The following is a 14,341-nucleotide window of genomic DNA, read 5'->3' as shown; positions in this document are numbered from 1 at the left end:
TAGAAATGGGAGGAGTCAGAAATTGGAAAGGTCAGCCACAGGATGGTCCTGTTACCCTGGAGGTGTCAACACCTGGAAGGGTCAGCAACCTGAAGGGTCTTTCACTGGAAGCTTCTGACACTATGAAGGTGTCACAGTTTCCATTCTGAGTTCACACCAGGGAGAATGTCATCAGCACTGATTGTCAACAACTATGAGAGTTGGTAAGAAGGGCAGCTGCAAGTAGAAGTGACGATCATACTTGTAGTGTTGGTAACCATTAGGGTTGCAAACTGAATGGTCATTCTCCAGGTACGCAGTTCCCCTTGAGTATCTGCCACCATGGGTAGACAGTTGGGAGTGGTTGTAGGCAGCTGTGAGGGTGGATTATGATGGTGGTTGGCAAATACAGTTGTGGGCCAATGGGGTCACTAGTGAGCAGGGAGGTTGGCCGTGATGAGGGATGGCCACTGAAGGTGTTGATCACTGAAAGTGCAGCCACCAGGGGTGTCTACCACAGATGGTGTGGCAACTGAAGGGGTCAGTAATGATAGGTGTTGGCCACCAAAGTGTTTGGCCACACAAGGGTTAGCCCACCAAAGAAATTAGCTAAGTGAGGGGATGGCAACTGGAGAGGTCAGGAACTGGAAGGGTTGCCAACCTGAATGGTCAGCCTATGTGTGTTAGTTGCGATTGCATGTTCCGTGCCAATGGGAATGTAACCAGAAGTGACTGTCCAAACCTATGAGGATTGGTAAGAGATGCATATGTAAGAAGAGAAATTGATCACAGGAGGTGTCAGCATCCAAAGAGGTGGGCACAATGTGGGTGGCTATCGAAGATGTCAGTCACTGAATCTGCAGCCAATGAAGATGTCAGCCACATTCAGGGATTTTAACAGAACGATTTGGTAATGAAAGTGGTAAGGTATAGAAGCTGTCAGCCACACTAGAGTTAGCAGAGAGGTGTTTGTCATTTGAGGCGACAGCAACCAGAGGGATCAGGACCGCAAGGACTGAGCACTGGAGGAGCCTGGCACTTGTAGATTTAACAACCAGTAGTATCAGCTAACTGAAGGGTCAGTGACGAGGTAGCCAGTTGCCACTGATCGTCTGCCGCCAGGGGATAGCCATGGGTGGTGTTTGTTTGCAGTTGGAAGGGTGCATGTCAGCCACCGGAGGAGTTAGCTGCTTAAGGGGATGGCAACGAGATGGATCAACTGGTAGGATCGGCCAGAGAATGGTCTGTCACCCCGGAGGTGTCAACACCTGGAATGATGAGTAACCTGAATTGTCAGCCTCTGTGTGGTCAGTTCCACTGCAGATTCAGTACTGATGGCAATGTCAATGGCAGTGAGGGTCAACAGCCATGGTGATTATTAAGGAAGGCAGCTGCTGGGAGGGTAGCTGATCACAAGAGTTGGAAGCATCCAATGAGTTTGGCACCATGTGGGTTGCCATCGTAGATGTCAGCCACTGAAGCTGCAGCCAATGAAGGGGTTGGTCACTGACATGGACTTAAACCAAATCAACTGGTACCAAAAGCAGTAGGACACAGAAGAAGTCAGCCACACTAGGTTTAGCCAGAGTGGGGATGGCCACCTGTGAGGACAGTAACCAGAGGGATCAGTAACTGTGAGGATCGACCATTTGAGGAGTCTAGCACTGCTAGTGTTGGCAACCAGTAGGATCAGCTAATTGAAGGGTCAATGACCAGGTAGTCAGTTGCGAGGGTCTGCCACCAGGAGTAGCCACTGGTGTTGGGTGATAGCAGCTGGGAATATGTTAGTAATGGTGGTTGGAAAATGCAGAGATAGGCTCCTGGGCGCATTAGTGAGTAGGGAGGTTGAGCATGATGGGGGATGGCCACCAAAGGTGTTCGCCACTGAAGGGGAGCCACCAAAGAGGTCGACCACACAAGGGGACGGCAACTGAAGGGGTCAGTGACCAAAGTGGCTGGCTTCCAGAGGTCATCCACACTATGGTTCGGCCACTGGAGGAGCTGATCTGGCGCCTGGAAATTGGAAATTTGTGCTAAGTGCTATGGGACCAAACTGCTGAGGTCATCAGTCCCTAAGCTTACACACTACTTAATGTAACTTAAAAACTAACTTACGCTAAGGACGACACACACCCATGACCGAGGGAGGACTCGAACCTCCGATGGGGCGAGCCAGGCAGACCGTGACAAGACGCCCTAGACTACGCGGCTACCCCGCGTGACTCTGGCGCCCATCCAGAATCAGATTGTTGACGGGGTGACCAATTTGCAAGCCCCAAAGACTTCGTCGCCAGTTCTGTCTGTAAAGGTACACTTTTGGAATTCTCAGTAACGAAGGAACGAAGGGCGGGTGCCACCGGGAATTTCGCTGCGGTAGGGAGGTGTCTGACAGATCCTTTACCTTTATATTCACACATGTGTCAGTGTCGTTCCCCCCCTGTGATCACGCCACAGGACACAAACGGGAGCGCTGTAGAAGCACAAGCACTCTTTAGTCGTTCGGATCACGTTCGAATTTCGTCGAACGTAGTTTAATGGTCCCACGTAGTTCCCATAATTGTAGTGGTGCTGCGCTCCAAACGGTTGCGATCGCGTTCTATGAGGATGCAGACCCACATTGTCCTTAGAGATGGGTTGAAATGTCCGAGGGTGTCAGCAGTGTCAAAGGTTGCCATGGACGTCGGCCTGTTGCTCATCTCACTGCGAACTGCTGTTTTAGATCGAGGAATATGTGGGAATCAATGTCGCATAGAAAGGCTTGGTTTCAATGTCGCCCTTAATCCTACCTCCTGCGGCCTTTTCGTGTCCATTCTTAGTGGTAATGTGTGATTTCAACCCTGGGTGTCGCTGTTCTGACCATCACAGAAGCGTGAAAAGAAGGGATGACATGTGGGCAAGAAGGGGTGTGACTACATTCAGATCGTGTGATATCTCCACGGTGGCGTTGGGCAGAATAGCGGTGAAATTTAGTGCAAATGTGGCATCATTAACTCACCTTGCACGTCACAAGAACTTGTGAACTGTGGCCTTTTCTTCCGCTGTTTGAAGCATCGTCGGGTCCGCTGGTGGCGTCGCAGGGTCCCATGCCTTTGCACCTTTACGAAGAAGGTTGGAAGCACTTTTGAGCCAAATTTCTAACTTGTGTGTAGCAGTGGGCGGGGATTTCGGTGTTTCGAAAAAGTGATCCTTTACTTTTATAGCGCAGTGCATATGTGTACTGGTACGAAAAAGGACTACTACTGTTGCTGAAGTTGTGAGAATGTCTGGTTTCCTAATATCTCTTGCTGTATCGATTGGAATATGAGTTAATGTGTTAACTGTTTCACATTAAAAAATCTCGAAAATACTCTCTTGGGTATAGACTACATACTTTTACAATAGCCTTAATTGAAAGTGATAGTATAAGTGTTTATTTTTCGTCAAACTGAATTATTTAAACGGAGGTTTTTTATCTGGTTTGGGCCATTCTGCGCGCAACTGTAATTCAGTTATCATACCTATCATTTTAGTATTATGAAGTCCGATTTATTCCCAAAAAATGTTTTCCAGGCGGAAAACATTATTTCTTTTCTCTGACGATTAAGAATTAACAAGCGAATCGTCTTCCAAGCTGATTGTAAGTGGTGGGTGGCTATTATAAGTGCTATAAAATCGTAGCATCATTACTTATTCTTTTCATGCAGCCATTTACAAAATATAAAAAAATGGAAGTATTTTCAGTTTTTAGCCTCACCTTTTCTTATAACTTCCCACCAAAGACAGAATTTTCGATGATTGAATTATGTAACTCAAAGCTAGGCGATTACCGGATTCAGAAACTAAGTTCGGTATTACATCATTCGTGGACGGTAATGTTGCAGCTGGACGGGCGACTGATCCCCGCTCTGCGGAATGGGTATGTGGTATATTGCCATAGCTGTACCTCGCTCGGTGAAGTCTATGGTCAGATTGGACAGAGATGGAATAGAACATTGATCGTAAATTTCCCAAAGAATGTGTACCGTCTATCACCTTAAGTGACGAAGGACTACTACAGAAAACTACAATCTGAAATCTGAATGGCTGAACGGAATCCATCCGCGTTCCTCCCTAGCGCGCCATATCCTTCGATCATTATCAAGGACTTTCCAGGAAGTCATTGGTGTTTACCTCAGTAGTAGTAAAACGGCGGCCTAAATCAAGTGTTCGTGCGGCCCGCGGTTCTCAGCTGGTTTTTTTTTTTTTTTTTTTTTTAAATAATATTCTTCTAGCAAGTAACAGTACAATCGAAAAATGACAACGAACGTTAAGAGCTTCCCAAGAGTGTATCTTTCTTGCTCAGTAACATGCAAAAATATTTACAGGGGAAGTAATATTTTAAGGTGTGCTTCATTTCAATTGAAATTTCATATTTGGCCGTGAGATAAGTACAGATTCCTGCTGTTTCAGGTGCGGAGTGGTATTTAGATCGGCCACTGCAGCGTTAATAGAAGTGAGAGGGGGAATATCTTATTCTTTGTCTTCCAACGCTGGCAACTCACAAGCATGCGCTACTAACACTGATCCGCTGCTATGGTATAAACGTCAAACATGAATTCTGTAATGGGCTTTATAGAGACGATCGCTTCAAACGTGGTACATTTCTGTATCTAGTAATACCAAAGCAAATTAAGGCTGTTATAATACAATGAGTACAATAAAAGCCACATTTAAAACATTTAGTAAACATTTGTGATCGTGTACCATGTTGCAGTTAATTCTATTAATTACGATAACATACCAAGTAATAGTAAGACCGGTAGGAGAAGGTGTGATGAAGTTTCGAGTACAGAAAAGTGCTTATTGCATTTTTTTTTTTTTTTTGCTCTGAACAGCGCAACTGCTTGCAGAGAAGTGGTCGGAATAGTTCTAATATACTTCGGCATTGCTGATAGTGAGATTGACAATGGAAGCTGGTTCCGTTGTTGTTGTTGTTGTTGTTGTTGTGGTCTTCAGTCAAGAGGCTGGTTTGATGCAGCTCTCTATGCTACCCTATTCTGTGCAAGTTTCTTCATCTCCCAGTACCTACTGCAACCTACATCCTTCTGATTCTGCTTAGCGTATTCATCTCTTGGTCTCCCTCTGCCATTTTTACCCTCCACGCTGTCCTCCAATGGTAAATTTGTGATCCCTTGATGCCTCAGAACATGCCCTACCAACCGGTCTCTTCTTCTCGTCAAGTTGTGCCACAAACTCCTCCCCAATTCTGTTCAATACCTCCTCATTAGTTATGTGATCTACCCATCTAATCTTCAACATTCTTCTGTAGCACCACATTTCGAAAGCTTCTATTCTCTTCCTGTCCAAACTATTTATCGTCCATAATTCGCTTCCATACATAGCTACACTCCATACGAATACTTTCAGAAACGACTTCCTGACACTTAAATCTATACTCGATGTTAACAAATTTCTCTTCTTCAGAAACGCTTTCCTTGCTATTGCCTGTCTACATTTTATATCTTCTCTACTTCGACCATCATCAGTTATTTTGCTCCCCAAATAGCAAAACTCCTTTACTACTTTAAGTGTCTCATTTCCTAATCTAATTCCTTCAGCATCGCCCGACTTAATTCGACTACATTCCATTATCCTCGTTTTGCTTTTGTGATGTTCATCTTATATCCTCCTTTCAAGACACTGTCCACTCCGTTCAACTGCTCTTTCAAGTCCCTTGCTGTCTCTGACAGAATTACAATGTCATCGGCGAACCTCAAAGTTTTTATTTCTTCTCCATCGATTTTAATACCTACTCCGAATTTTTCTTTTGTTTCCTTTACTGCTTGCTCAATATGCAGATTGAATAACATTGGGGAGAGGCTACAACCCTGTCTCACTCCCTTCCCAACCACTGCTTCCCTTTCATGCCCCTCGACTTTTATAACTGCCAACTGGTTTCTGTACAAATTGTAAATAGCCTTTCGCTCCCTGTATTTTACTCTTGCCACCTTTCAACATTGTCAAAGACTTTCTCTAAGTCTACAAATGCTAGAAACGTAGGTTTGCCTTTGCTTAATCTTTCTTCTAAGACAAGTCGTATAGTCAGTATTGCCTCACGTGTTCCAATATTTCTACGGAATCCAAACTGATCTTCCCCGAGGTCGGCTTCTACCAGTTTTTCCATTCGTCTGTAAAGAATTCGCGTTAGTATTTTGCAGCTGTGACTTCTTAAACTGATGGTTCGGTAATTTTCACATCTGTCAACACCTGCTTTCTTTGGGATTGGAATTATTATATTCTTCTTGAAGTCTGAGGGTATTTCGCCTGTCTCATACATCTTGCTCACCAGATGGTAGAGTTTTGTCAGGACTGGTTCTCCCAAGGCCGTCAGTAGTTCTAATGGAATGTTGTCTACTCCCGGGGCCTTGTTTCGACTTAGGTCTTTCAATGCTCTGTCAAACTGTTCACGCAGTATCGTATCTCGCATTTCTTCTTCATCTACATTCTCTTCCATTTCCATAATATTGTCCTCAAGCACATCGCCCTTGTATAGACCCTCTATATACTCCTTCCACCTTTCTGCTTTCCCTTCTTTGCGTAGAACTGGGTTTCCATCTAAGCTCTTGATATTCATACAAGTGGTTCTCTTTTCTCCAAAGGTGTCTTTAATTTTCCTGTAGGCAGTATCTATCTTACCCCTAGTGAGATAAGTCTCTACATCCTTACATTTGTCCTCTAGCCATCCCTGCTTAGCCATTTTGCACTTCCTGTCGATCTCATTTTTGAAACGTTTGTATTCCTTTTTGCCTGCTTCATTTACTGCATTTTTATATTTTCTCCTTTCAGCAATTAAATTCAATATTACTTCTGTTACCTGGTTCCGTTACTTTTTAGAGAAAAACTTTCTTTTGTTTTTGAGTCGTCTGATGTAAAATAAGTCATTTGTAGGATTCTGATTCCTTCACATGTATGGAATAATTTTTTCAACATCGATGTTTAAACAACTCTTTTGACTTACAAATGGGCTACCTATTTATTTTTTCATTTTGATGGTGTCTTCTGTGGATCACTAATGCTGATGTGGGCTACCTATTTATTTTTTCAGTTTGATGGTGTCTTCTGTGGATCACTAATGCTGATATGAGGTCCGATCATGAAACGTGGCCACAGTACACATCGGAAAAAACACCCAAGGTGTTTACCCCAGCCAGCCGGAGTGGCCGATCGGTTCTAGGCGCTACAGTCTGGAACCGCGCGACCACTGCGGTCGCAGGTTCGAATCCTGCCTCGGACATGGATGTGTGTGATGTCCTTAAGTTAGTTAGGTTTAAGTAGTTCTAAGTTCTAGGGGACTGATGATCTTAGCAGTTAAGTCTCATAGTGCTCAGACCCATTTGAACCATTTTTTTGTTTACCCCAATAAGAGTTACTTACTTACAGAAACACGCACAATACAATCCGGACCGTCTTTAACCTATTGGAGGTCCTGGGCACATTAAGACAATGGGGCCCCTATGACCTTGACAGAGTACTATTTTGTTAGAATAGACAAATAAAGTAAATTACCGAGGTTCTAGACATATTTTTATTTCTTTACAATCACATTAAATGAAAAGATAATATAATATAATCCACAAAAGAGGCTACTTTAGCATTCACAGGTAAGCGTTTAAAAATCTTTGTTGATTGAAGAGGTGCCATTTTAGATTCGAGATGGGCAAAATTGTTAAAAACTTCTTCAAAATTAATGTTCTTGAGCATATCACATTCTATGGACATCAGGGATAAGCTGCTCTCTTAAAGCATTGTACTTCTAATTTCATTTTTTTTTTATGCTTTTCAATTTGGAGGAGCGTTTCGCACTGCGTTGGTTACCATCATGCTTAAAAAATTCTCAATGCGATTTCTACATTTGGAAATGTGTCTTCAATTTTGTTTCCTTTCAGAAGGTGATATATTTCCAATATACTATTAGTTCTCCCATTTTCACATTGTCAATTTTCAAGTATTCTGTTAACTGCAGGAATTCCGTTTGTAACTCTTTCTCGTTAACATCTTCATAATAAATTTCTGCAAATTCTTTGCAACTTTGTCTCACCTCTTCGGAATTCAGTTTTCAAGCGAAAAAATAAACCAAAACGGTGACTAATGTTCTCATACGATCTTAAACACTGTCTTAGATGAACACTCAGGTTTCTATTTTGAATTTTTCTTTTCCACTCAGTTGGACTGACGACGCAGAGCCATCAAAGAAACTCTGGTGTGAGCTTCTACGTTTTGTTCTTTGAGATAGGTCCTTGTAATCAGACTAAGGGATTTCTTTCTTAGGCGGACGATTCGAAGTCATCAAATTTATCCCTGAGGTTAATGATAAAATTATGAAGTAAAGCGAAGAAATTAGTTGCAATGTGCAGTGTTATTGTTTCTTTCTAAAGATAATTACCTGTTTTGTCTATTCTTTCCAATATAGAGCTCCAAATTTCCGACAGTATAATAAATTCTAGCTTTCCCATTTTTCTGGACAGACTAAGGGCTTCGTCTCTAGTTTCTCTTGCCTGTTGTGCATCTTCTGCGATGGACGTCAAAATGTCTACAATTTGTTTATGACCTTCATGCAAGGTACTTACTGCATCAGCTCGGGCTGACCATCTGCATTGTGAAAGATTTTTAACAACTTTTTTGAACCTAACTGTTCTGCCAATATATTCCATCGGTGGGTAGAGCTAGACAAAAAGTTGTACACTTTCTGAACCATTTCAAAAACTTTGTTGCCTCTGATACTCACCCAGCAGCTTGGACACGTACCAAGTTTAGTGAATGTCCCGCACATGGTACAAAGGTGGTAATTTCACATTTCCTCTGATTCTTGCTTGTAGACCAATATACTTCCCCGACATATTTGAAGCACTGTCGTAACTTTGTCCTCAACAATATTTTATGGGAATATCATGATTCTCCAAAAAATTCAAGATTGTTTCCGCTAAATACTCAAAGTTATGGTCTTTAAAAGGTATAGTTTCAGGAACCTTTCAACAGGAACACGTATCGAATTATAAAAGTTAGCTGGTCAACATGAGACAGATCGACCGTACTGTCAACGCTAATGGATTTTTTTTTTTTTTAATTTAACTTCGTCTATACAAGGGTTCGAACTTAAATAGTGGCAACTATTTATTCGCAACCGATACAAAAGAGTTACATGTTTGCACCTGTTACTATCCAGAGTTGTGTACAACCTGTTCGTTGCCAGCGATGTGGAAGGCGTAGTATACCGTTAGAAGAGCCTGTTCTGTTGATGATGCGAATGGAACGGTCTAACGTTATGGTGATTCTCGTGTACGATTGTGATGGTGTTATCCTAACGAACTGCGTTCCTCCACGGCAGACCGTCAGTGCACAGTATTACTGTTCGTTTTTGGAGCATCACCTGCTACCAGCTTTGCGAAAGACGCGGCGACACTTTCTGCGTACCCCCCACCATTTTGCTCGACAATGCGCGGGCGCATACAGCGCAAGCTGTGGTTGCTCTCTTCGGTCGAAGGGACTGAGAAGTACTGCAGCATCCACCAAACTCCCTGGTCGTAAGTCCTTGTGACTTTGATTTTATTCCGAAGATAAAGGAACTACTTCGTGGCATTCGCTTCAGAACTGTTCCAGAGATTCGACAGGCAGTAGATCGCTCCATTCGCACCATCAACAGAACAGGCTCTGCTAACAGTGTAATACGCCTTCCACATCACTGGCAACGGGTTATGCACAACGCTGGTGACTACTTTGAAGGATAGTAACAGGTGCAAACATGTAACTCTTTTGTATCGGTTGTGAATAAGTAGTTGCCACTATTTAAGTCCCAACCCTCATAATTTTTAGGATCTGTTTTCCTATTACATCAATAAAGTCATTGCAGGTATTCGCTGATAAATAAGAAGTGTTACCTTTTCCAGGATTCCCAAATTTTTGTAAGTGATCTGCAAGAAAAGGATCGAATTCATTCAATAATTCCACACATCGCAAATAATTTCCATTGTTGGGAGATCCTAGGACTTCATTGTCACCTCTAAATGGAAGCCTTCTCGATGTCTACATTTTTACAACAGCTACAATCCGTTTAAGTACATTTCTCCAATAATCCACTCCTTTTCGATGTTGAGATACTAAGTCTATATCTATTCTACCAACCGATTTACTTCGTGCCTGATAAGTCTTCATAGACTGCCTATGTGCTGGGCTATTTTCATGTGTTAAAATTATGTGATTAATGTGCTTACAATCATTACACCACTCTGAGAGTATATATTTATATCAAATGGGTTAAATAAGTACCACGAAGAAACAAAATACAGAGTTTTGGAAGGCGAGTACAACAACCGTTTCCTTTCGACGCTTTCATTCTTCTTTAATTTGCGAATAAATAATGCTTTGTTGAAATACCATTTATTACCATCTTTGTATGTTCCGTATGCCTCGGAAAAGTCAGAATCTTTATTTTGAAAATATACTGGTCCTTCACAAATCAAAATTTCGCGGTTTCTTTGTGAAAAATTTTCGTGAAAATAATTAGCGGGGTCATGTGATATTTCTTCAGAAATGTAAAATTGTTGTTCAACTGACACAGTTGTCGGTGTTGGTGAAGTTACCGAAGTTGTTGCACTTTCGTCATAGGGGCGGTCGCTTTCTGATTCAGTCTTTTTCTAAATTGGTAGAAATCTGAATCTGGTGTAGAACATGAACATTCAGAAATTCCCGCAATTTGTGATCGACACGACTCATCATGTGGAAGATCTATTGTTTGATTGCTACTTACAGCAGTCGCTCCAGTACTAGTAGCAAAATAATTATGTTGTTCATTCTGGTAACTTTTCAATTACTTCCCTGCGATGAACAGCTTTTCTCCGGTTTGCGGTTCCGTTTCGACATTTTATATTAGAATTTGAGATGTTGTATTTTCACACCGCCACATCCGTCACATGAAACACTGATTTGAGTAATGAAAGAGGCCAAGAGCCATTTATTTGCCAACGTATAATATTTAACCACGCATTATAATGACGTACCATGACGATTTACAAGGAGAAATGAAACCAGCGCCACTGACGCGCCTAAGAAACTATAGAATAATTCAGCGCGCATGTAAAAACATCGATATTAAAGACGGACACTGAAGACATTTGAGTAATGCAAAAAAAAACAAACAAGCGCGCAACCCATCGTCCACTGCCAGACGATATCTCTCTCTTTTTATCTCCTGTATAATACGGACGCACCATTACATAGATGTCATTATTAGACTTGTAATTTGTTAAACCCTACAGATAAATACTGTCGTTTTGTTGCATGTGGGACTAGCATGTGTGAAAAACGCAGAATGGTTAATGAATGGACATTTCTATGTGATTTCTAAACTTTTTAAACCACTCAGGCTCTGTCATTGTTATTGACGTCAGTGTTAACATGTTATATGGCCGACGTTAACATACTACTTATACTCCCCCCCCCCCTTGTAATATTCTTCAAACGCAGTTTTAAACTGGCCCTTAAGGTGCATTTTTAGTGCGAGTGACGTCCGGGAATTTCTTAGCAAACTTCACTTCTCAAGTCGTACATCGCTCGCACAAAGCCTCGCTGTTCCACAATGGTCCGCCGCACTTTCTAAACGCGAAAGGGAGCCACGCAAGTATATGTTGCTTCCCCTTCTCAATCTGATGCTTAATATTTCCTCACATCAGATGTGGCGCCCGAACAGGGACTTGAATCAAAATCATACCTAATCCTCTTGTTTTTAATTTCATGTAGGACCGCAGACGGAAGTTTTCTGGAAAAGACGGACGAAGAAAATATTCTCATGACTACCAACAGAACGTTAAAATACAACTAACGGCCGTAATTGCAGTTCTGAGTCGCTGTTTCAAGACAACGCAAAGTGAGTAGAATCCTTAGTGTTTGCGGAAACGCCGCTTCCGTAGTGCATCATCTGGCATTCAAGTGCTGTGCTAATTTAAAATCCAGCTCTCCCGCCAAACCCCGCTTCATTTCGTAAATTTATTTAGATTAGTTACTTCAAAAACGTTTCTTTGCAATTTTTAAAGTCAATTTTGTTAAAGCTCAAAACTTTTATTGTTCTACTGTAATAGTCTGTATATGTTCTCTTGTTGCCATTCTTCTCTTTCAGATCTAAGATGGTGGAAATTCAGCGTTGGTGACGAACAGCAGCATTGTCTTCAATTGTTTACATTTAGTGGAATCCATATTATCTCTTTCGTGTTGTGTTGTTCAATTTTCATTGCCGCCAGTGACTGTTTTAGTAACTCAGGGATTGACACCCGGTGTGAGCAGTACAGTACTGTATCTAAAATATATTATCAATGGTTCCATCGCGAAATCTTTGGTTGCAAACATGGCAGAAGAGAAGCGAGTGAATGATTCCGCAGATGAACTTTACGAAACAAACGCGGGTACATACCAGCTCCGCTCGCGGTCGGAGTCCCGGCAAGGCGTGTTAAATAGAGGACGAGGAGCGTGAGCTAAGATTAGGACAAACATCGCAGATGAGTCAATTGGACAAACTTAACATGTGTATTGAAATGTGGCAGAGATATAAACGCGAAAGGGAAGAGGAAAAACAGAGATAAAAACGCGAACGTGAAGAGAAGGAGAGGGAGCGGGACGAGAAACAAGCCTTGTTATTCTCCAATTTAAAATAGGACATGGAAACTAAATTTCATTCTATGGCAAGTAACTTGGAAACAGATTGAAGAACTGTCTTGAAGGCAGACTTAAAAGCAGAAATAAGTTCGGTAAAGGCAGATGTACAAACTAAACTTGACTCAATGAACAATTACTTGAAGGGCGAATTAAAAGCGAATATTGGTAAACTCGGATCACAAATGGTTACAGTAACGGCAGAAAGCGACTCACTAAAGGGTAATATGAAAACCAAATTTGGTGCAGTGGAAAGCAGATAGATTCGGTAAAGGACGAATTAAAAGAAGGTCTCAAACATGAAGAAGATGTGGTTAAAACCGACTTACGTGCGCAAATAGATAGTAACATTTCCACGGTAGCAGACCATATTGTGAAGTTGAAAAATGGTATGAAATCAATCACCGACCAACTTCAGCTTCAAGTAACCGCGTGCCAGTCTGAGGCGGCGAAGATGCTGAAAAAGTACGAAGAAATGTCTGGAAAGGTCAACAAACTTGAAGTCAATATCAAGAAAATAGGGCCGGCCGAAGTGGCCGAGCGGTTCTAGGCGCTACAGTCTGGAACCGCACGACCGCTGGTTCGAATCCTGCCTCGGGCATGGATGTGTGTGATGTCCTTAGGTTAGTTAGGTTTAAGTGGTTCTAAGTTCTAGGGGACTGATGACCTCAGAAGTTAAGTCCCATAGTGCTCAGAGCCATTTTGAACCAAGAAAATAGGCGATAAAATGACAGAATTGTCATTGTCATGATCTCCAAAACAATGACGCGCAGGGCGAATCTCAAAGCGAATTACCAACCGTAAACAACTCGCCGGAATATTTCGACCGCCAACAACAAGCTTCCGTACGATCAGTACCGAAGCCGGACGAACAGCCTTTACAACCGGAACAAATCGCTCAAGTATCACTCGAGAATCTAGTGAAAGAATAGAGCGTATTGAAGCATAGAGTCTTTCAAACATTCATACCAGAGGAAAGAAACAGTTGCCGGCCAGAGTGGCCGAGCGGTTCTAGGCGGCACAGTCTGGAGCCGCGCGACCGCTTTGGTCGCAGGTTCGAATCCTGCCCCGAGCATGGATGTGTGTGATGTCCTTAGGTTAGTTAGGTTTAAGTAGTTCTAAGTTCTAGGGGACTGATGAGCTCAGAAGTTAAGTCCCATAGTGCTCAGAGCCATCTGAACCATCTGAAAGAAAGTCACTCTGTCGTATTTTTAAAAGGATTTTTGGGTGTATTCCCAGAAAGTCGGCCAGACCGCCAACGCATACAGTTTGTTACCGGATGCATTCAAGGAGAAAATGCGTTATGGGGAACAGAAATGCTCGATAGATGTGATACCTATGCCGAATTGGAACACCAATTTTTGTATACGTTTTGGATCACAGGAGTACAGCAGAGACTTCTGAAAGAAGTGTATAATGCCGAACCTTTTCATGCCAAATTTGGGAGTCGAAAGAGGTATTTGGAGAAATACTTCAGGAATATTCGCTATTGGGATACACAAATCACTACTAAATGGTTCAAGTGGCTCTGAGCAGTATGTGACTTAACTGCTGAGGTCATCAGTCCCCTAGAACTTAGAACTACTTAAACCTAACTAACCTAAGGACATCACACACATCCATGCCCGAGGCAGGATTCGAACCTGCGACAGTAGCGGGTCGCGCAGTTCCAGACTGTAGCGCCTAGAACCGCACGGTCACATCG

The sequence above is a fragment of the Schistocerca serialis genome, chromosome 1 (assembly GCF_023864345.2).
Source record: "Schistocerca serialis cubense isolate TAMUIC-IGC-003099 chromosome 1, iqSchSeri2.2, whole genome shotgun sequence".
NCBI classification, from domain to species: domain Eukaryota; kingdom Metazoa; phylum Arthropoda; class Insecta; order Orthoptera; family Acrididae; genus Schistocerca; species Schistocerca serialis.
This window is presented reverse-complemented; position numbering follows the sequence as displayed.